This window comes from Triturus cristatus, chromosome 3_2 (genome assembly GCF_964204655.1).
Source record: "Triturus cristatus chromosome 3_2, aTriCri1.1, whole genome shotgun sequence".
In the NCBI taxonomy this organism is placed as follows: Eukaryota; Metazoa; Chordata; class Amphibia; order Caudata; family Salamandridae; genus Triturus; species Triturus cristatus.
The window spans coordinates 84,489,578-84,512,313 of NC_140584.1; the positions used below are offsets into that span (position 1 = coordinate 84,489,578).

At 44.7% G+C, this 22,736-nt stretch overlaps 1 protein-coding gene across 21 annotated transcripts in view; it reads left to right on the forward strand.

Annotated features, from left to right (window-relative positions):
• Positions 1-22,736, forward strand: part of MUC13 (mucin 13, cell surface associated) — a 772,367-nt gene that overhangs the window by 94,785 nt on the left and 654,846 nt on the right. The gene's annotated exons all lie outside the window — the stretch shown is intronic.

The following is a 22,736-nucleotide window of genomic DNA, read 5'->3' on the forward strand; positions in this document are numbered from 1 at the left end:
TTTAAACCCATATCTAATTGATGCTTACGCGCAGGACTACCTGAGAGTAACCAAGTAAGTGGCTCGTGTCTTTATCGTCTTCTGCAAACGCTAGCTCTGCACTTTCACATTATGAAAATAAGAGTGCGACATTGCTTATTTTTTGCCTGAAAATGAATCGTAACAGCCGTTGACGCTATTTGTAGCATCAAGCCGCTCAAGAATGTGTGTCTAGGATGAGCCTGTGAGCTGCTCGTCCAAGATGGATCCGCTGATGCACCTTGAAAGGCCAAGCTCGGATTCAGCTAGGACCAGGGAGCTGCGGGTAAAATTAGATGAAAGAGGGGCTGCATTGTTAGCTGAATATCTAAATCCCGTTTATGTAGGAGTCCATCTTGGAATGAACTCCTGAATAACCCTCGGGCTAATTGTTGAAAAGTACACTCCCTGTAGGCCACAACTCCCTGATTAATCAATGATGTGTATTTTGTACCTTGTGGTCAGTGCATTCCGCAAAGCATGTCTCACACACCCAGGATTTATTCACTGTTAAGGCGCGTGGTTTCCATTGATGCAGTAGGTGCAGTGGCACTGGGGCACAGACCCCTGAGGGCCTTACTGAACCCTGATTATTGCTGTATTGTATAATTCAAACAGCAGCTGGGGCGAAGGGGGGGCCCGTGACATCATGCAAAACGAATGGACCCCTGCTGAATGTGATGAGAGGCCCCCATATCTCACAGATATTCACTGGGCCTGGGCTGAATGGGGCCCCCTGAAAGGTTGGGGGGCCTTGAAGGCTCGGCAGCCCCCCCTGCACTGCAAGGACTGCAGGGACCTGTGTTACCTCCTGCAGGGAACCATTTTCTTTCTTTCACTGGGGCCCGTGATACACTGACTAGGCCGCTTTCACTGTCACCTACTGCCAGTGCTTTAGGATACTCCACTTCACATGATTGTGCAGCAGATTGTGAATGGCTGTAAAGAACATCTGTATTGCTGAAGAGAGCAACATTTCCTTTTAGCCTTTTTTAAAATTGTTTTTTTAGTTGTACTCCTTTTTGTTAGAAAAAGTCATAAAATGCAATAACTCAAAACTTGAAAATTCATAATTCATAGCAATTTTTAGTGAAAAGCTCAAAATTCAACAATGTAACTCTAGCAAGAAGGAAATTGTTAAAAATAAAACACAAGTCGGGAAGTGTATCATCCAACTAGTGTTTAATTCAAAATAGCAAGCACAGCGACAAGCACAGCGACAAAATATTCAAGAAAACAGTCAGCTGGAGCTTAAAATTCATAGAAATCAACATTATATGCATGTTTTGCTTAGTAAAAGTTAATGAAACTTCATTGCATAACAGAAACTTGTTGCTCTCAGCGAAAACCTCCTCTAGGAGGTGCTGATTGGTGTTGATGGGAAGATGTAATTCATGTTCACAATATTTGTCTCACTATTCTCACAAAACCTTTGAAAACAAGGTTGCATTGTTAGGAAATGTGCAAGGTACAACCCCAAGCCATGGCTTATGAGCCACCGAGAGTTATGAAAATTAGGAATCATGTTTAGTGTTACAGAAAGCTTCAAACTACTATAAAATGACATTCATGTTTGATTCAAAATAGTTAATACATTCAGGGCTATATGTGCATTTAGTAACACAACATCATATGAACGTAAATTTGTATACTACAGACAAGATTTTAAGTTTGTTTTCACAGTCCCCTTTTTATCCAATAGGAAACATTCAAACTTACAGTAGTTCCATAAAGTATAATCTCATCATTCCTTTATTAATCTCATTGTTACCACTTTTCTCATCGTCATGAGTGGTAGCCAGCGGAAACGTTTGGCAATGCCATTATTTGTGTAAGTGGTTGGATAATGCACAATATTTAGTTAAGAGCTATAACTATAACAACCTTGAACAATACCACTATCTTCATACCCCAAAAGCCAAAATATCCCCAGCCACATCAGATGCTATTAGTGCTTGGTCACTTTGTATTTCATGTAATATCCATTCCCCTTAATATTATCTATTTTTCTTGTATGCTAAGTGAAGTGTTGGGAAGATGAGTGCAGCTTTCGTTCCCTACAATAGCACAGACCTCCCTTTTGGCCGCTAAGAGACAATCGAAAGTTATTCTGTTTTGGATCAGCATCTTGACAGTGGCATCTAACTGTTCTGTTTCTAATCCCAAAGCGACCGAGGTGTAATTTCGTATTCCACTCTAAATGTCTGCATTTCTTCTTATCTCATCTAAAGTTACAGTCATTCCAAACATGGGAATTAAAGCGGAGAAGAATCAGAAGGTAGTTGAAATAGCAGCCTGCTCCTCTTTTCTCTAATGGATGATCATCAAAGTGTCTTACGTCTGGAACGATGTACATTTGCATAACAAGTCCCAGTCTGGTCTGAAGCTAGCCAGGAGTAAGCTTGGGATCCACAAATGAAATATTCATGACCTCTTTGTGGGGGCGTTTGAGAAACAACAGTCCAAAGGGGAAGGTACTATTCAAAAGGAGGTGACTCAAAATAAATGGTTTCCATTGTTAAATCACATTTTCCTTGTCCCCAAAAATAATACTGGAGACATTTGCTCCTCTGTGCTCAAAAGTAAGTCCTTGCTCAGTCATTGCAAGACATGTCGCATATGGCATATTACAATCGAAAAGGTTAGTAAACTTTTCAAGGCTTGGGAGGAAAGAGGGGAAGATGAAGTCTATGCCTGAGATGAAAAGTTGAAGGCATATGTCATTAAAACTCACGGGAAGTCCGACCAAAGCAATGCTATCTCCCACAAATGTGTGTGCATATCCAAAAGGGGGAAGAGGTTTTGTTAAGTGTCTACTTTACCAGCAGAAACACATTGGAGATACCCTTGTAAGCCAAGCGGAAGTTCAGTGCAAGGGAAAGTGTAATACAGTTTGGCCTCGGAAAATTACCCATTCTGCCGTAAAAATGTACCAACCAGCAGCCAGATGCTCAAGGCTTAAGGCCACACACACACACAGAGGTATCTGATATCCAGAAGGAGGAGGTGGCTTACCTTGGAAGGACGCAGGAGCGATGAGAAGCTGTTGAGGCAGCAACACATGATGGTGGTGGAACAGGCATGGAGAGGAGCATAGAGTATTTGCCCCACTGTTAAAAATTGGATTGTTGGTTGACTAGGGTATGAGCCCAAATCAAGCAGCAACCACAATCCTAGACAGGTTAAGAAGCAGGCAAACCCTAAATTAACCTGTGCTCACCCTCTGGTAGCTTGGCACTGAGCAGTCAGGCTAAACTTTAGAGGCAATGTGTAAAGTATTTGTGCAACACTTCAAGCAGTAAAGCAGTGAAACCACCTCCACAAAAATAACACTAGGTTAGAAAAATAGAGCTTAATGTAATAAATTAAACAAGACCAAAACAGCAAAAATCCAATCATATAACCGAAGTTATGAATTTTTAAAGAACAAACTGTAAAATAACACTTAAAAGCATAACGTGCCAACCGAGTATATCTGGTCGAACTGGACCAGTTCAAAGTCAAAAAGTTCAAGCTGACCACCATGGAACATGGGTTGGATACAGATACGGGTTAGTCCAGCTGAAGTTTTACTTTCTCAAGTTTTGTGGCAAGAGTCTCTTTAGCTGGTTAGAAGTTCACTGGTAGTAGCGTGGCACAAAGAGCCAGCCAGGTATTGTGGACAGGCGGGCTGAGGCCTCGCAGTGACAATCCACACCGGCAGATGATGCTTGCTGGGCAAAGAGATGAACTTGTGGTGGTTTGCACTGCTTCTCTGTGCGAGAGGCGCAGTTGTGGGTCAAACTGGCCTGTTCGCGAAAAGCCCAAAAGTTTGACTTTAAGACCATAAGAACCATTTCCAAATACCCATGATCTGAGAGGCACCTCTTGGGGATCAGGAGCTCATTGAAAACGTGTCTAGGAGCTGTGGGGAGCCTGTTGTTCCCCTGAGGCTCAGATCAGGAGGCCGGCAGACTAGCCATTTGAGTCCCTTTGGGGTCCTGGGTTCAAGATGGGTTCCAGGCCCAGTTTTTCCTCTCCAGGCAAGTGGGCAGCAGGCAGCAGGTCAGTACAGCAAAGCACCAGCTCTTTTGGAGTGGCAGTCTAGCAGAGATCCAGTCCTTTCAGCAGCACTGCAGGCTTCCTGGCAGAGTATCCACAGGCCCAGAAATGTACTGATGTGGTGATGTCTGAGGTCCAGTACTTATACCAAGTTGTGCCTTTGAAGTGGGGGAGACTTCAAAGAAATGCCCTTGAAGTGCAATGATGTCCTCCCTTCTTGCCCTGGCTCCAGACTTACTTCAGGGGGGCATGCCACCCTTTGTGTGGAGACAGGACACAAACTATTCAGGTGTAAGTGAGGCTAGGTGCAGCTCCTCCTTCCCATCCTGCCAGGATGGCCCATTGAGTCACACATAAGCTCTTATTGAGAGTGGCGTCTAGGGGAAATGCAGAAAGCCCAATTGCTGCCCACTCCAGACATATGATCAAAGACAGGAAGCACGCACCAAATAACTAAAGTAAGAAAATGCCATCTTTCTAAAAGTGACATTTTCAGAAGTGCAATTTAAAATCCAACATCATCATGAATTTAGATTTCAAATTGTGATTCCAGAGAAACTAAACTTTAAAACTCTATCTCTTCACAATTGGGAATTACACGTATAAAAGAGAATAAGGTAATCCCAAATGTATCCTATGGTAGAGATAGGCCTTGCAGTAGTGTAGAACAAATGTGAGAGTTCTTCATTACCAGGACATGTAAAACTTAAAAGTAAATGTCCCGCCTTTTAAATACATTGCACCCTGCTCTCTGGCAGGGCATACGTTAGGGGTGAAATAAATGTAAGAAAAGGGATGTTTTTGGCCTTGCAAGAGGTGTATGTTGTCAGGTCCACATAACAGTTTACACTGTACAAACAGGGTCTGCATTGGTATGCCTGAGATACGGTTAAGGGGCTACTTAAGTGGTCAGTACAATCAGTGCTGAAAGCCCACTAGTAGATTTCAATTCACAGGCCCGGGCATATGTAGGGCTCTTTACAAAGGACTTATAAGTAAATTAAATATGCCAATTGGGTATGAACCAATGTTACCATGTCTGAAGGAGAAAGTACATGTGCTTTAGCATTGGTTGGCAGTGGTAAAGTGCAGAAAGTATTAAGGCTAACAAAAATGAGGTCTCAAAAAGTGGAGGAGGAAGACAAAAAATGTGGGAGTGACCATGTAGAGAGGGTCATTTTCCAACACACGGCAATAGATGATGGGGCCACATCAGAAACAGCCTCAGCAGATGGTCCAGTGCCAGGAATAGCCTTAAAGCAGCAGCAGAAGCAATCTAGTCCCTCGGCGGAACAGCTAAGTTGCAGTGAGATGTGTGGATCCAAGTCACCAAACAATGGTATTTGACAGCTGTGTTGGTGATGAGCAATATCTCGTACATATCTGGTATGCGGGGCTGTGGTGTGGTCTTCCTCTGGAATACCAGAACATTGATCCAATCACAGGGCTGTAGAGAATGGCAGACCTTGGCGGGACACTCAGATAAAGTATCTTGCTCCTGAGAACGGAAACTGGAAACACATTATATAAGGTCATGCAATACTGTAGAATAGCATCATCACTTAACTGTAAATCTACCTTGGTAGAGGAGACAAAGATTTGATGAGAGCATCACAGATCAACCAATGACAATTTCATATGAGCTCAATTTTGTCTTATGGGAAAAGATCACTCTCAAAGGCCACACAGCTACTGGCAGGGCATTTTAGCTGTGTTTTGGAACATGTCTTAGCTATCTAATTCTTCAGTGTCCCATTATTCTTGCCTGCTTTGCCCACTGACCCGTAGTGATAGGCACTGTGGATGCCGATCTAATCTGCAGAAAACTGCCTGCTCTACTGCTGACTCGAAGTGGTTCCCTTGATCACTACTGATCTGGCTCAGTGTCCCAAACCTAAGAATGAAGTCTCTGGGTAACCACTTAGCTACTGTGATGGCATCAGTAAGGGCACAGAAGTACGCTTACATCCATTGTGAAAATATACACACCATTACAAGAGCATAAGAATTTTTTGAGCATTTTGGCAGCTGAATAAAGTTTACATGTACATGCATGAAGGAGCCCAAAGGGAAGGGTGAGCAGAAGGGATGACCTTAATGCATTGTCTGCCAGGTGATAAAGGATTAGCAACAGCTTTGGTCTTTTGAAGAGAAGAGGGGTACAGACCAATGGGTTGCAGTGGCAAATATATTTTACATTGTTGCATGAGCAAGGATAGTTTTTCACTTTTGGAGGCGTCATCCTACAATTGAGACAGATCCTTTAAAGTGGGTACAAGAAATAAATCAGTTCTTACAACATACATAGCAACATAGGCAGTTTTGGAAAGTGTAGCACTAATAGCAGCTGAATCAGCTAGGGCATTATCCCTTGAAACATCGTTCTGAGGGTGCTAGTGAGCAGCGCACTTCACCACTGCCAACCTTTCCAGCAACTGTAAGGCATATAAAAGATTGAGAACATACTGTCCATTTTTATAGGATACTGCCGAGGTCAAGCAACCTCTTTGCATTCTAAGGAGCCCATACATACAAAGTGTACCTCAGGGACGTTACACCAGCATCGGGTGGATTCTCAGTTATTTGGCTCTATAGAGATGGGAAAGATAGCTGATTAGTGGGTATGGAGAGGGTGCCCAAAAAGTCCCAAAGTGGTGATCATAAGACAGTAGGAACTTAACCAGCCTAGGAAAAAAGTTGGAAAACAAAGTCTGGGTAGCATATATAAAGAAATTAAGCCTGGGCAAAGCACTACGCTACGCTCGCGTAGTTTGCGAAGTTTGCGCTACTTTGCACTACGCGAATTTCACGTAGCACAGTGCAAACACGCGTAGCGTAGTGCAGCAGTCATTTTTTGCTTGCTTGCGGTCCTCAACGTCAAGTTGGCGACCGCGAGCAAGCAAAATGACATCCCGGCGAGACTTTTTCCTCATTCGCGATCAGCAACATCAAGTTGCCGATCGCGAGCGTGGAAAATACACCTCCCGGCGAGCTTCTCAACGCGGGGAGGTCAGGTTTCTCATTGCGAGTGGTCGCGTATGCTCGCGACCGCTCGCGATGAGAAACTACCAGTCCGAGTTGAGAAAGCTGCCGCTCGAGTAGAAATCTACTCGAGCGGCAGAAAACGACCGCTTCTGCTGTGCAAGATGCAGTTTGCACTGATTGCACAGTGCGGACAAGCATCCGGCACTGTGCAATTAGTGCGAACAGCATCTTGCACAGTGCACTACGCAGTTTGCGAAGCTACGCGTAGCTCGCGTAGTGCGAAGTGCACTTCGCGTAGCTACGCGTAGCGCTACATCGCAAACTACGCCCAGGGTTAAAAATATGATATCTGTTGTTTTCAGGAGACGTGGGCCTTGGACAATATTGATCTGTAGAGTTAGGCAACATTTGCATTACCTGCCGAGAGACAGCCCAATGGCAGGCAACGGTGGGCTATAAATGTGGGTTGGTTACCAAATTCTTATATTGAGTAGAAACTACCTATCAAAACCGAAATAACAACGTCCAGCACTTAAAGTTGAGAAAACAAAACTGGGAATTGGACCTCTTCAGATTTTTAGAGCGTCTATGTGCCCCCTAGCGGCCAAAAAGAGATTCTCCTAGCTCTTAAAAGTTTTAAATCAGCATTGACAAACATCCAAATAGAAACAGAAAATCTCTCAATCTGAAGGAAACCTTTAAAACAAAACATGAAGGCTCTAACGGAGCCATCATGATTTGCGGAAGCTTCAAGATCAGGCAGAGGCCTCAATACCAGCCTGCACCCACTCTTGCTAGAACAATATGTGTTAGATGAAGATAACAGATGGGGTCTACTGCATCAGTGCAGTTAACTTGTAAGCAAACGATAAAGGGGAAGTATCTATGTAACATATTAGTTGACACATTGCTTAGACCCTTGAATGGTCACATAAAATCAGACATTCCTCCAAAACCAACATATTAAACCTCAACCCAACCCAATGCCTACAGTTTTCAAACAGGGAGGTTCCTCAAAAGGGTCCATTTGCTTGACTTTTTGGACACCTTGCAAAAGGTCCCTTGAGCTTGCCAAGAGAACGTTGGGAGACAACGCTCTAAGAACCCGAACAAGATTAAGTGAACTATGTACTAATATTTCACTTGAGGACAGCTGACTATATATATAGAAAGCAAACAAGAATCTGTAAGTGCTTGTGAAGCACGGGTATGATCAGAAGTCCTCCATGGTTAAGTACCAACCAGGACAGCTGGTATGGGTGTTTGAGCCTGTGGTACCCCGGGAGCATCGAGACAAATGGACTGGATGCTACCCTACCTTGGAAAAGAGGGGGGTAGTCACCTATCTAGTGTACTTAGGGACTGCAAGGCACCCTCACAGGGTGATCCATCTGAACAGCCTCAAGCTCCACCATGACAGAGCTTATATTACAGTGTTCATGGTGACAGATTGAAGGGAACAAGAGGACAGTCAACCTCTCTCTGATCTCCTTCCCACCAATGTCAAAGATGGCTCAGTGGAAGGGGTAGTCCTCTTCTCCACTTTCACAAACCAACAGGAGACAGACTGGTACAGATTCCTGAGGCAGTTTTCTGTGCTACTTTCTTTGATCTTAGGTCTGACAAGTTTGTGTACCCATGATGTGTAAATGGGTGATAGCTTGCCTGTACAAAGCAAAATCTACAGACTGTAAGATCAGGTCAAAACATGCATCAAAACTACTGTTGCCAAGATGCTAGAGCCTAGGGTGATAGAGCCAAGTGGTATTGGTGCTCAAACTAAACCCAAAAGGAGGAAAACCTGAGATGAAGTTTTGTGTGGACTACAGAGGCCTAAATGTAGGCACCACAACTGATGCCCACCCCATACCAAGAGGTGCTGAGCTCATTGACAAGCCGCGGTGCGTAATATCTGAGCATCTTTGACATGACTTCAAGTTATTGGTAGATAGCCCTCACACCAGGAGCCAAGAAGATGTCTGTTTTTTTTACCTCTGAAGACTAATTTCAGTTTACAATAATGCCTTCTGGGCTGAAAATGCACCTGCGACCTTCCAGAGGTTCGTGAACATTGTACTTTCAGGTTTGGAAAAGGTTAGTGCAGCATACCTGGATGATATTGTTGTGCTTAGTTCCACCTTCGAGGGTCACCTCGTCCACCTCAAGGAAGTGCTTCAAGATCTGCAACAAGCAGGGTATCAAGGAAAGTATGTGCCAGGTTGGGCATGGTTCTGTTGTTTACCTGGGACACCAAGGTGCCGATTACGATCCGGTAAAAACCGGGTACGAACCGTCGGTCGGAGCGTTTTCTCCGTCCGACTCGTACCCGGTCGTAAAACTTTACAAACATGGAATTACGATTCGCACGGAAACACCATTTCCGTACGAATCGTAAAAAACACCGACCGACGAAAATATACATACGAATGTGATCCGGGAATGCTGCGACGTGACGTCGGGACGTTTTCAGGCAGCGTTTCACGACCCAGGAAGTACGATTCGAACCGACAGCAGTCCGGACGGCAATATTTTCACGGCACCCAAAAAGTGCCGGAAAAGCGAAGTATGGCGCGAAACGACCAGAGTAGGCGGCCCGGTACGCGCCGTACCCCCCCCAGCCCCCGTATGTACGCGCCGACCCCCCCAGCCCCCGTACGTTCGAGTCGTACCCCCACCCGTGTATGTACACCCCTGTACGTGTCGAACCCCCGTGTATGTACACCCCTGTACGTTCGAGTCGTACCCCCACCCGTGTATGTACACCCCTGTACGTGTCGTACTCCCCCGTGTATGTACACCCCTGTACGTTCGAGTCGTACCCCCACCCGTGTATGTACACCCCTGTACGTGTCGTACTCCCCCGTGTATGTACACCCCTGTACGTTTTACGCGCTGGGGGTACGCACCGTACATACACGGGTGGGGTACGACTCGAACGTACAGGGGTGTACATACACGGGGGTTCGACACGTACAGGGGTGTACATACACGGGTGGGGGTACGACACGTACAGGGGTGTACATACACGGGGGGGTACGACTCAAACGTACAGGGGTGTACATACACGGGGGAGTACGACACGTACAGGGGTGTACATTCACGGGTGGGGGTACGACTCGAACGTACAGGGGTGTACATACACGGGGGAGTACGACACGTACAGGGGTGTACATACACGGGTGGGGGTACGACTCGAACGTACAGGGGTGTACATACACGGGGGTTCGACACATACAGGGGTGTACATACACGGGTGGGGGTGTACATACACGGGGGGTATGACTCGAACGTACGGGGGCTGGGGGGGGTCGGCGCGTATGCGGGCACATGTCTCCATGGTTGCTATGGGAGTTCGGTGCAGACGGTGTTTTTTCCATACGGTTGTAACATCGGACGCACGGGATGGATCGTGATTCCGAGGTCGGACTTCACTTTTCACGTTTGTACGGTAAATCGTCCGTCCGTGGACGTGTCGGACACATTTTCCGACCCGAGGACGTGTGGGGAATTCTTCCCAATGCGATTCGTATGGTCTTTTTCCCATGCGAATCGTAATTGGCAGTTTGTACGGCACTTGTACGATTCGTATGGTAAAAAGACCGGATACGAGTCGTACGGGGAATTTTTTTACCGGATCGTAATCGGCACCCAAGTAGGTGGAGGCCATGTACAACCTCTCTAGGCCAAAATCTAGACAATTCTGGTCTGGGAAGCTCCTAAGATCCAAAGCCAAGTCAGAGCCTTCCTTGTCTTGACTGGGTATTACAGACGATTTGTCAAATGTTATGGTAGCACCTTTGATAGAATTAGCCTCCAAGAAGCAACCCAGAAAAGTCATCTGGAGTGACCAATGTCAGAAGACCTTTAACAACCTAACGAAAGCTTTGTGCCCAGTACCTTTCCTAAAGGAACCCAATTTCATGAAAGAGTTTGTTGTCCAGACTGATGCTTCTGAACAAGAGATTGGGACAGTATTGTCACAGCTAAATGATGAAGGTAGGGATCAACCAGTTGCCTTTATCAGTAGGTGACTCCTCCCCAGAGACCAGCGTTGGAATGTCATTGAGAGGGAAGTCTTTGCTGTGGTTTTGTCCCTGCAGAAGCTGAGACTCTATCTGTTCGGGACTCACTTCAGAGTGCACACTGACCACAGGCTTCTCAGGTGGCTGGTGCAGATGAGAGAAGACATGCCCAAACTGTTGAGGTGGTCCATTTCCCTACAGGGTATGGACTTTACAGTGGAGTACAGGCCTGGGACTAACCAAGCCATAACAGATGGCCTTTCCAGGTTCTTCCACTTAGGTGAGAACCGTCAGGATAAAGGTTAGTTGCTTATCACCTTTTGCCAGGATGGGCAATGTAAGGGGAAGCCTCTTTTTGCATGATCACTCCCAAAGTTTTGGATAGATGCTGCTGGTTTTTTGACTCTGAGAGTTCACTTCGGCCTGCTAGCCAGATATTAATGCCAGTGTTCTAACCCTTTACAAATTGTATGTTGAATTGGCTATCCCCAATTGGCATACATTAACTAATGTATACATCCCTAGTATGTGGTAACCAGAGCCTGTAAGTTAAAGTGTCCACCCTGGGCTGCAGCACTGATTGTGCCACCCTGTGACAAAGTAGAGCATGACTCGCAGCCTGCAAATGCAGCCTGGAAGAGCAGTTTGAAACTGCTAGTTCGACTTTCCCATTCAAACCAATGGCAAAGCCACCACTTTCCTTAACAATATACATTAGTCTGCAATAAGGAAGGCCTATAGACCCCTAAGTCAGGAAGCTTTATATCATGGTGTTTAACCAAAATATCGGAGAACAAATATCATGTGGACAAAATAAATATTGTGAAGGTAAAATCCTATAGGTAAGCAAAGTGTTACCATATATAACTCCACATATATGTAACTTGACAATATATATATATATACCTTCAAGGTACGTAGATGTGAAGTTGAGAATAGTGCATCTATACTCACCCATTTAAACTTACCTTCTCAATATTTTGGTCCTCCACATTTTTTCACAATATTCAGCCCATACAATATTTTTGTTTCCGATATTTGGTCAGTGATCCGAATATTATCAAGTGGGGCATATCATTTGTTGTGTCCCAACAGTAAAACCCCCCAAATTGTTGTCTATACTGTGAAAAGGCTAGTAGCCCCAATTTCAAGTACAGGGTTACAGGCTGACATCTCAGCCCTGTTAACTTCTGAACAGGACTACTAAAATAGGTAATTCAAGGTATCAAAGTAATCTTGGCATTCAACAGGACATGATGGCTAAGTCGAATTTAATGTCAATTTTAAGGAAAAGCCACGTTTATAAAGTTGCCACTCTGCAGCACAGTCTTTCTGGTGGACAATTGCAGTTGCTGCCCATCAGGCAGCCTTCTGCCTTCCTGGGGAGTAGCCTGAATGACTCCCTAGCCTTAAGACAATAGCTTCCTGTTACAGAGGGATGCATTACCTGCCTCCGGCAGGAAGTCATACAGGGTGTTAGCCCACAAGGCGAACTTCAAAGGAAACCACACTCGAGAGGCACTGTCCCTTTGTTCAGGTAGACGGGCTGGTGGCGGCAACAGAGTGGGGAAAATCGTTGCCAAACTGTTTTTTTTCCGTGGATGTGTAGCCCAGAAATAGCCACACCTCTAGGGTGGGCTACTGAGCTAGGGGTTCAGAAATCTTGAGAATGGACCGAATAGAGCTCTCTGGGATAGCTAAGATGCCACACATATCTGAAAGTCATCATCAGGCATGAGGAAACCTGGTGGCTACTGACCGCTTCATTCCCCTGGGCACTTTGTGTGCATGCATAGGGCGCCCCTGGCACCCTGGATCGCAGATTACATCTGGACTGGAGAAAGGACGAATAAGGACTGACCTAGCAAAAGAGGCTGCCCCAACCACTTGACAATGCCTGCTGCTCCTTGAGCAAGCAAAAAGAGAGTACTGTGCCTGTTGTGCCTTGCAGGAGAAATAAATGCTCCTGAGCCCCAGACAGGAAAGGTGAAATCCAAGAGTCAGTCGGCTGGCTCCCTATTTCAGCACCAGGGCTAAAAAAGCAGAAGCAGCAGGTCCTGGCTAGTCAGTAGCCACTTCTGTTGCATCGCCACTGACCACCAACGTGCAGCCATGAAGACCGCTCCTCTGGACTCAAAGTCTGTCTGACCTGGGAGAGTCATCAGAAGGCAGATTTTTCACCAAAGATAGACGCTGTCCCTCACCAAAGGAAACCACTGGACTTGCTATGACTGGAGACCAGTAGCTCAGTCGTAACTGGACATTGACTGGCTCAAAGAGGACTTCATGGGACATCATCTCCTGTGGCCCAAGTCGACCCACCTTTGTCATGGTCTAAGGAACAACCCCAGGAAGACCCCGTTGATCGCAGAGCACCCAGAGGATCTTTCAGCATCCTCATCATCCTGTATCCTCAGCATCAGGACCACTCAATTGAAGACCATCGTGGTTTTGATGTAACGTGTGGAACTGTACTCAAGACTGCTTTGGTGACCAGGTAACTGTCCCAATACTCCTTACTGGCCCCCTGGCCTTCTCCCAGTCAGAATTTGTCACCCAGTCTGGGTCGAAGTAGGAAAGCACAACTCTTCAAAATGTTTTAAAGTTTCCAAACTTTATTGTTACCAATGCTTGTTTGCGCATTGAACTAAAAAGCTGAGATTTACATTCTCCTTACAAAATCTATATCTACAGAACCTCTCTCTAGATTTTGCTCATTTTGGTGTTTAAAATTCATAAAAATATGATCTATTTTTATGAGTTGGTGTGGGATTTCTTTCATGCTATATGATTTTGTTATTCTGTTGTTCGGAGTGCCAAAATGCTTTACACTAGTTTGTTTGTTTAAGCCTTGCTGCTCAAAGCCACAGCTACCCACTTTTGAGCTAGAGGTTTTATAAACAAGACTGGCTGGACCCACAGCAGTTTTCTGAGTGTATTACATGTTGAGGTCGCACAACCACAACATATAATAAACCAAAATCCTCACATTGGTGCCTTGCGGTAGGATTCAGAACTCAGCTTTAGCTGTACCAGTAAATTAATAAGTTGGAAATCACTGCAAATCCAATAGTCTACACTGAAGGAAGGTTTCAAATGTTTTACTAAGTTTAGATATATACAAGGCACCGTTTTCCAGGAGGTATACCAACTTTCAGTGAAGTTCACAAAAGTTTGAAAAAATGTGCAAAAGTTTTTTTTTCAAAGGATGGAAAACATGGTGATCGACTTGACTACCCTTCCCACACTCAAGACCAATGAACTGAGGTTGCTGTGCAGGGACAGAAAGATCAGCATGGGTGTCACTAAAGGAGGACCTGGTGAAGGCCTTCAGAGTCTGTCAGAAAGCCAGGAGAGCCCAAGCTCAACTTGAAGAGGAGATTACCCCTGACAGTGGGCATGAGGAAGTAGGCAGAGACCTCCTCAATGATGAGGGTGAAGGGGACAACACAAGTGTGCCTCCACAGTTCATTCAAGGCATCCTTACACATCTGGGAGTGAGAAGATTTCTGCTTCATTGAAGAAGCACAAGGACTTAGAGGCCCAACTTAGTCTACTCAAGCTTCCAGAGAGGAGACTGGCCCTAGAAAAAAGAACTCTGGACCTGGATTAAAAAAAGGTCAAGCTGGGACTGAAGCCCCAAGGATATGATGGCAGCAACAAAGCCAAAGAGCAGACTGATCATAAATAAGATTTATAGAGCACACAGATGCTCCTAGGAGTGTCCTGGCACTAGTCTAGTGGCAAGTTAAATATTACAGGGTGAAAAGCCGTGTTTTTAGCTTCTTTTTAAAAGTAGGCAACAAACTCTCCTGCCTCAAGTGCAGGGGGAGTTTATTCTAGTCAGATGGACCTAGAATGGAGAAAGACCGTGCATCAGTCCTTACCCTTTTCACTCTCAGCACGCTTGCCAATGCCTGATTTGAGGACCGGAGATTCCTGGCGGGCTGTAGAGATGGACTGGACAAGCCAAGTAACTTAGACTAGTGTTCTGTAGAGCATGAAAAGTCAGTTGCAGTATTTTGAACAGGATTCTCTTCCTTACAGGGAGCCAGTGCAAAGAATGAAGGTGCTTAAAAATCCTGGCTTTCCCAGGAATATTCAATAAAAGTCGTGCTGCAGCATTCTGTATCACTTGAACGTTATGAATGGCATGGCCTGGAAGTCCAAGATATAGCACATTGTCATAATCCAAGCGGGAGGGAATGAGAGTCTAAATAACAGCTTTCCTGGCAGGAAAAGACAGAAAAAACGGAAACTTTTAAAATGCCCATAGGAGCCCAAAACACATTCCAACCATTGTGCTGATCTGAGGTTGAAAATGAAATCAATTATCAAACTTAACCCCTTAAGTTCTTGGCCACCTCCGTACAAGAAGCTCGTGGAGGGGCTCCATCTGGCCAGCATGTCAACATATTGGATGGAACCAGGGTGCCAAAAAAGTGTATTTCCATCCAATCAGTGTTACACATCAGCTGTTTCTGAGGCATATAGTCAAACACAGCAGTTACGCAAGGTTTGAATGATTCAAAGACAGATTTTCACAAGCCTCAAAGGAGAAGATAATTTGGGTATTATATGCATATTTTATGATTTTGGCACCAAATGACTTAACCAAAGAGGCAAGAGGGGTAAGATAGATATTGAACAAAGTAAGGCTAAGGGTGGAGCAAAAGGAGTTAACCATCCTTCCTGTTCTCTATTGCTTAAAACGTCAACCCCCTAAGTACTAGCCCCTTTACTCCAGTTCTCAGAAGGCGGTCTAACAAAGAAGGCAGGGGGTACCTATGATCCCTTGTTGCCCAAGGTTACTATTCCAAAGTATGTAGAGGGGATGATATGCACAAATGGCTAGCATATTATGAGAGGGCTCTCAGGATAAGGGTGGGTGGTCACCACTGGGGATCCTTATTGTGGGAACATGTTCCATTAGTGGGGAGGTTAAGCTGCTGACACTGGAAGATTATTTGTCAGAGTCATATTCATATATGAATTAGGCATTCATTGAGCTGTTTAGTCTAATCCCTGAATAGTACAGACAGAAGTTTAGGAATACACAGAATGGTTCAATTCAGATATGAGTGGACTTTGTAGATGCTTATGTGAAGTCACTGAAAGGCTAGATAAAAGGTAGCGAGGTAGATACCTATGAGGTGCTCTACACCTTAGTTGTAAAAAAAACACATACTTACAAATTGTACCTTAGAGAAATTACTCCAATATCTGATGGATTCTAAATTATTTAGTCCTAGAGAGCTAGGGAAAATAGATGTTAATTGGGTATGCACTGGGGTGCCCAAAAAGTCCCCAGGTGGTGATCACAAGAAAGGAGGACAGCTCCCCCTTCAAGTGAAAGAAGGGGTCAAAAATCAAAAAGTCAGAAACTCCGAAAGAGTTTTCTAAAGATACCCATCGGGAAGCCCAGAGCCACATCCTAATCAAAGGGGAGGGGGTACCTAGGAAATAAGTTTAACCTTACAAAGGCCAGTGGTGTGCTACGACTGTAAATAGTCAGGGCACAAGAATAGAGATACTGTGTGCACCAAAAAGTCACCCACAGGTGACCCTCCCAAAGACACTGCAGGTGTAGAGATGGGGTTGGAAGCTGTCTCTGGAAATTGTAAGGGGTACACTGAGGCCATCTTAGTTTCCATATGTGAGGTGAAAAGTGAACTCTTGGCCCACTGGTCTGATTGTATGACAGGCAGTGGCCAAGAATCAATGGGATTGAAGTCCAGGCCCTGAGGGATACAGGTGCCAGCATCACCATGGTTATGCCTAAGCTTGCTACCCAATGACAGATCATACCAGATGAGGTGCACCAGATAGTAAACTCTGACAATGTTGTAAAACCACACCCATAGTAATGGTAGACTTTGAATGGGGAGGGGTTTCTAGCCCATAGAAATTAGCTGTGTCCCCTCTCTTTCCAGTAGAGTGTCTGCTGGGCAGTGAACTTGAAACATCTAACTGGGCAGAGATGGAGAGTAGGACTCATGCAGCAATGCTTGGTCTCACTGAGTGGGTTTGTGTCCCAGCAAGAGCACATAAGTCCTTAAGGGAACACCAAGGATCCTTGGAGCCTGGAACCATGACTCAAGGCTCTAGTAGCAAGCAGAAGGGCAAAAAGTCTGGCAACGCCATTTTACAGAGTCCCTAGTCCCAGGGGAAAGGACTAGTGCCTTAAGAGGAGACTGCTTCTTTGAGAGATTTGTCTGACATGGCAGAACTTCAGGGAGCAGGAGGGAGCTCCAGAGCAGACATGAGCCAAGGACAAAAGAAGATTCTTGAAGGCCTGAGACAGCTGGTTCCCCTCTGATACCTTAGCACAAAAACAGTCAAGCTTAACTTAGAGACAATGTGCAAACTTACGGAACACACAAGCTGTAACAAAGTAAAAACAAAACACAAGAAAAAATCTTAAACTAATTTAGAGAAATACAGTACATTTTTAATGAATAAAATTATGCCACAACTACAAATAGCCTATCACAAGAACCAGAGATATTACATTTCAAGGATTTAGGTAGTCATAGTGTCTAAAGACACAAGTGCAAATCACGTTCATCTAGTCGTGCTAGACCGGTGGAAAGTCACAAGTTCAGGCTGACTGCAGTGAATCGTGGGCCGGATACGGGGACCAGGATAGTCCCACTGAAAGAATTTCCTTTTCAAAGTCTGGCGCAAATAATTTTGTCCGCGGTGGAGAAGACCATGAGGAGCAGGGAAAGCATTGCAGTCGGTCATCCATATAGCACGAAGAGCAGGCCTGCCATCGTAGATGGTCTTCACTGTTGCGTGAAGATCCAATCAGGTGTCGCGGACGGTCATTGCTGGAACTTGCCATTGGTAGTCATCGTGGTCTGTTATTGGTGTAGCACAAATAGTCGAGTTCACTGGAGCTTCACATTTTCGGTTGTCCTGGGCATTAAATTCTGAGCATGAACGGGCCAGATCTCAGTCGCCAAGAGCCCAACACTGTAGGATTTCTCCTTTTCTTGAAGACGAGGGAAGTCTGCTGCCAGCCATGGGTACAGAACATGGGAAGGCCCCTCTTGGAGATCAGGCACTCACTGTAGCAGAGACCATCAGGGTTCAGGCAGGTCCACTTGGAGGTCCAGGCAGGTAAAGTGCAGCAGTTCAGCTGAGCAGCTGCAGGCAGGCTTCTGAAACTTTTTTTCCCCTTTAGCTCAGAACAAGAGTCACTCAAGTAAGCTTGCAATTAAGAGAGCAGGTCTGGTCCTCCTTCTCAGAGAGCAAGGTAGGCCTTAAGCAGCAAGCATGGCAGTCTCCTGTGGGACAAGGCAGGCCTCAAAAGCAGGGCAATCTTCCGGTAGCAGCAGGGCAATCCTCTGGGGAACAAGGCAGTCCTACTTATGTAATGTCCACAGGTCCAAGAGGGTACTGAAGACGTGTTTCGAGGGTCTAATATGTACTCCCGCACCAGCCTTTGAAGTGGGGGGGGGACTTCCCTTGACAACCCCCACATCTGGTATTGAATATTCTTTCCTTCCACTGTCAAGGCTTCAAGAAGTCTGTGGTGACAAAAGATTAGTGTCAGGTTATTTTGTGTATGCTCAATCAATCAATCAATCACAGCATTTATATAGCGCACTACTCACCCGGAGCTGAAGGCAAGTCCCATTTAAGTGCAAGAAGGGCAATGAACAGCTCTCCCCCACCCACCCTGGCAGAATGGCCCATACTCTCACATCTAGTCCCTGTTTTGTCACTGTCTGGATGGAATACACACTGCGTAACAGCAGAACCATTCACTGTCATGTAAGCCAGGACACCGGCAGAGGGGGTATTTAGACAAAATATCGATTTGTAAATGTCGACCTACACAAATATCGAGTTGCAAACAAAGTGACACAGAAATATCAACAGCAAGAATATCGTGGTCAAGAATAACGAATTTAAGGCCTTTCCCCCCCTGTGCTAAGCCCTTTTTTGGCTATTTGGGGTAGTTTGCGCTTAGGCCCCTGTAACTTTTTGACCACATAAGGGATCCTCGCCAGATTTGCGTCCTTTTCTTCCAACATCATGAGGATTCTAAAGGTATCCAGGGTTTGTGGATTCCCCTGGAGGAGACTCAGAAATTAGCCAAAATACAGCAACATTTTGTTGTTTTTTGGAAAAATGGGAAAAAAGGGCTACAGATGAAAGCGTCTGGTTTTTTCCCTGCAAATGGTATCAAAAAAGGGGGTGTGGTGCTGAAATCACCATCTTCCCAGCTTTCAAGGACAAGCAGACTTTTGTCAGAAAACCAGCATTTTTTACACAGTTTTGGCATTTTTCTGGGACATAGCCTATTTTTGCTATTTTTTCTGCTTTCAACCTTCTTCCAGTTAATGGTAGAAATTAGAATGAAAGCAATAATGGATCCTGGAAAGCTATACATTTTTGGAAAGTAGACAACATTCTGAATTCAGCAAGGGGTCATTTATGTAGATCCTTCAAGGTTTCTCTATAGAAACTAACAGTTGAATATAGGAACAATTGAAAATTAGTTGAAAAAAGCAGTCATTTGTGCCAACGTTTTCACCTGTAACTTCTTCAAATTATGAGAGCTGTTTAAAAGCAATATACTGTTACATCCGCTGGACCTTTCTGGTTGTGGGGATATATAGGACTTTTAGGTTCACCAAGACCCCGACGAACCCTGAGCCAATAACTGAGCAGCGTCTTGCAATGGTTTTTTATTATGTACCGGGTATAGAGCAAGTCATTTGGGAAAATATACACATGGAAAAATCGGTATGAAAGACACCTATGTATTTATGAAATAGGAACAAAATATAGAGTTTAGAAACAGTATATATTTGCACATTTCCGAAATTGTGAGTACCCATACTAGCATGAGAATTATAGGTCATTTTTCAAAATGACTTATTTTTTACACATTGTCTTTCATTTGGAAGGTAGAAAAGCATCGAAAGTCAAAAGGCAATAACAGTTGCTCTACAATTCTGTGTTACCCTAAGTCTCCCGATAAAAATGGTACCTCACTTGTGTGGGTAGGCCTAGTGCCCGCTGTTATATTCTTGTCTTCTCCTTCTCCCTGCTGCTCAGCCTGTGTGTGTGATGTCATCGGAATGTTCGTGAATGCATGGTTTGAAGTGTGGTCAGTTTGAGTGAGATGGGCTGAGCAGCTGGATGCTGCTCCCGGTGGGGTCTTCTTTACCATCTACCTTATATGACTAATAAACCTACTTAATTATACCTACGGCTACTGGATTACTTACCTGCCAGAGTACTTTCTTCAATGTACCAGTGGCGACGATTGGAAGTAAAGAACCACGCGAAAACCTAAGGAACTGATGAAACTGCACAAGCGCCTAAGCGAAGCCAGCTGAGCCTGAATAACAAAGCTAATCCACGCCTTGGATGCCCCACCGGTGTCTTTTATAACAGACAGCCTACAGAGGTATGCTTTGGGCGTTGGATGTTGTGTGGCTCAATGGGTTTGTAACCTCTTATGCCTATTGACATTTTCACCTTAAAAAAAGAAAAAAAAAATAATGATAATAATCTCACAGAGTGTGACCTGAAATCTGAAACCCGCAAACATTGGACTTTTTGGCTGCTTACTGCTGTAGCGTTTCTAATTGCTAAAATACGCTGTGGAAAATGTTATCTTCGAAACTTGCACATGTTAAACATAGGATGCTTAATCTACGTGCCTTGTCGTCAAAGGGCCTGCATTATTCTCTGGATTGTTTTTCTTTCATCAACGGAGTTTGCTCCAGAACATCATTATGCCTGAATTTCCTTTCTACTAACGATCTACATACATGTGGGAAGCATACACAGAATTATTTGATTCCGCTGCATGAACTGGCTGCTTATTTGTCATTTTCATCAACATGGGGCCTCCCTTTTTTTTCCCTCTCCATTTAATTCACTGCAGACAAGTCAAAACAATCTGGGAGATGCTTTGCAAGTACCGGCAATTGACACCCTGAGACTGTTCTTTTTCGATACCGTTAAAGTACTTAACTAATTGTTTTGTGTAAAGCAGTAGTGGTCAGTTGCTATTTTTCAAAACTGTGCAATTTTTGAAAACGGAGGCGCGTACTATGCATGGTCCACGCGCCCTTACCTGCTCTACAACAACCGTGCGCACGGACTGGTATCTTCTCTGACGTCGCAGCAATTCCACTACTATTGCATTTCCGATTGACGTCGTCACTCATAGACGTGCCTTGGCCACCCGGCATGCGTCCATTCAGCGTGCCGCCATTTTGAGCTAGACATCAGTGAAGCACTGAGCTCCAATAAGTAGTGTACCAAAACCGTGTGAGCTGCAATGTTGCCCACTGCGAAGGATGTCAATGAACAATTTGGTACTGCAATGCGCGCTGCATAAATGTGTCAGGTAACCTAAGCTCCGATCCTTGGTACTTCTGCCTCAATGTTTTGCTGCAAAGGAATTCGATGCGATGTGTGGCGTGAAAATAGACAAGAGAAGGGGCTTCTGTCAAGTTGGTTTTACCTAGTAGATCGCAACATACCTAATTTATCTTATAATAACGTGAGAAACAGTTACATTATTAAATTTTCGTCAACACTGCCATCTTGTGGATTTTGATGGATCCTACTGAGTTTTGTTTCAACTTGTTTACTGGTGGGATTTTATTAGAGCAACTTTTTCAGTGACGACAACGGTGGCTACTTTCTGTTATTTTAGTTTATTATGTTTATAGTTACGGTCCAAAACATAGAGTAAAATATGCACTGTTAATGTATATTGTACTGTGGTAAAGTCTTGCAAGAGCTATTAAATGTGAATTTGATCATTTCTTGTTTTGGCAGTGGTTTGATCAATCACCAAATACATGTTGGCATTGGCAGCCACTGTGATATGCATGTTGAGTATTTTCTAAGTTATGCGTGGGTGCAGATCTGTAACAACACTGGCACTGTTTAATATCCTAGTACCATGATGTTCGCGCTTGGTTCAATTGGTTAGCGTGAGCATCTGCATTTGACGAGTCACAATGTCTTTATTTAGTTTTATTTTGGGGTGTCAGTTACCCTTTAAAGTGTGTCATGTGTTTTGTCTAGGCGTGCGTTTCAGGGAGTCAAGTATCCCGTGAGCGCTGGGGAGTCATGCACCCCTTAAAGTGGTTTTGCCTAGGCGTTCGTTTTGGGGGTCAAATACCCTTTAAAGTGTGTTATGTGTTGTCTAGGCGTGCGTTTCTAGGTGTCATGTATCCCGTGAGCGTTGGGGAGTCATGTACCCCTTAAAGTGTGTTTTGCCTAGGCGTGCGTTTCGGGGGTCAATTACCCTTTAAAGTGTGTTGTTGTTTTGTCTAGGCGCGTTTCGGGGAGTCGCGTACCCTGTGCACTGGGGGTCAAGTACCTTTTAAAGTGTGTTTTGCCTTGATATATGTTTGAATAGTCATTTAACCTACGTGTTTTGAGGAGTCTTATACCCCATGCTGTGTGTGTTTAGTTTAGAAATGTTGCGTTCCTGTCCTTGTTATTCTTAGGGGCGCCTCTTCTTTTAGTTCCGGTTCCCTGTTTATCGCTTTTTGTGCTGGTCTGGCCAACTGGCATGATTTGTGATATTTTGGGTATTTTTGGTTTGGATGAGGGATGGTGGTTAGGTGATGTGCTGCAGATCGGAACATATAAATTCTCCCTACTTCCACGGACAGAGTA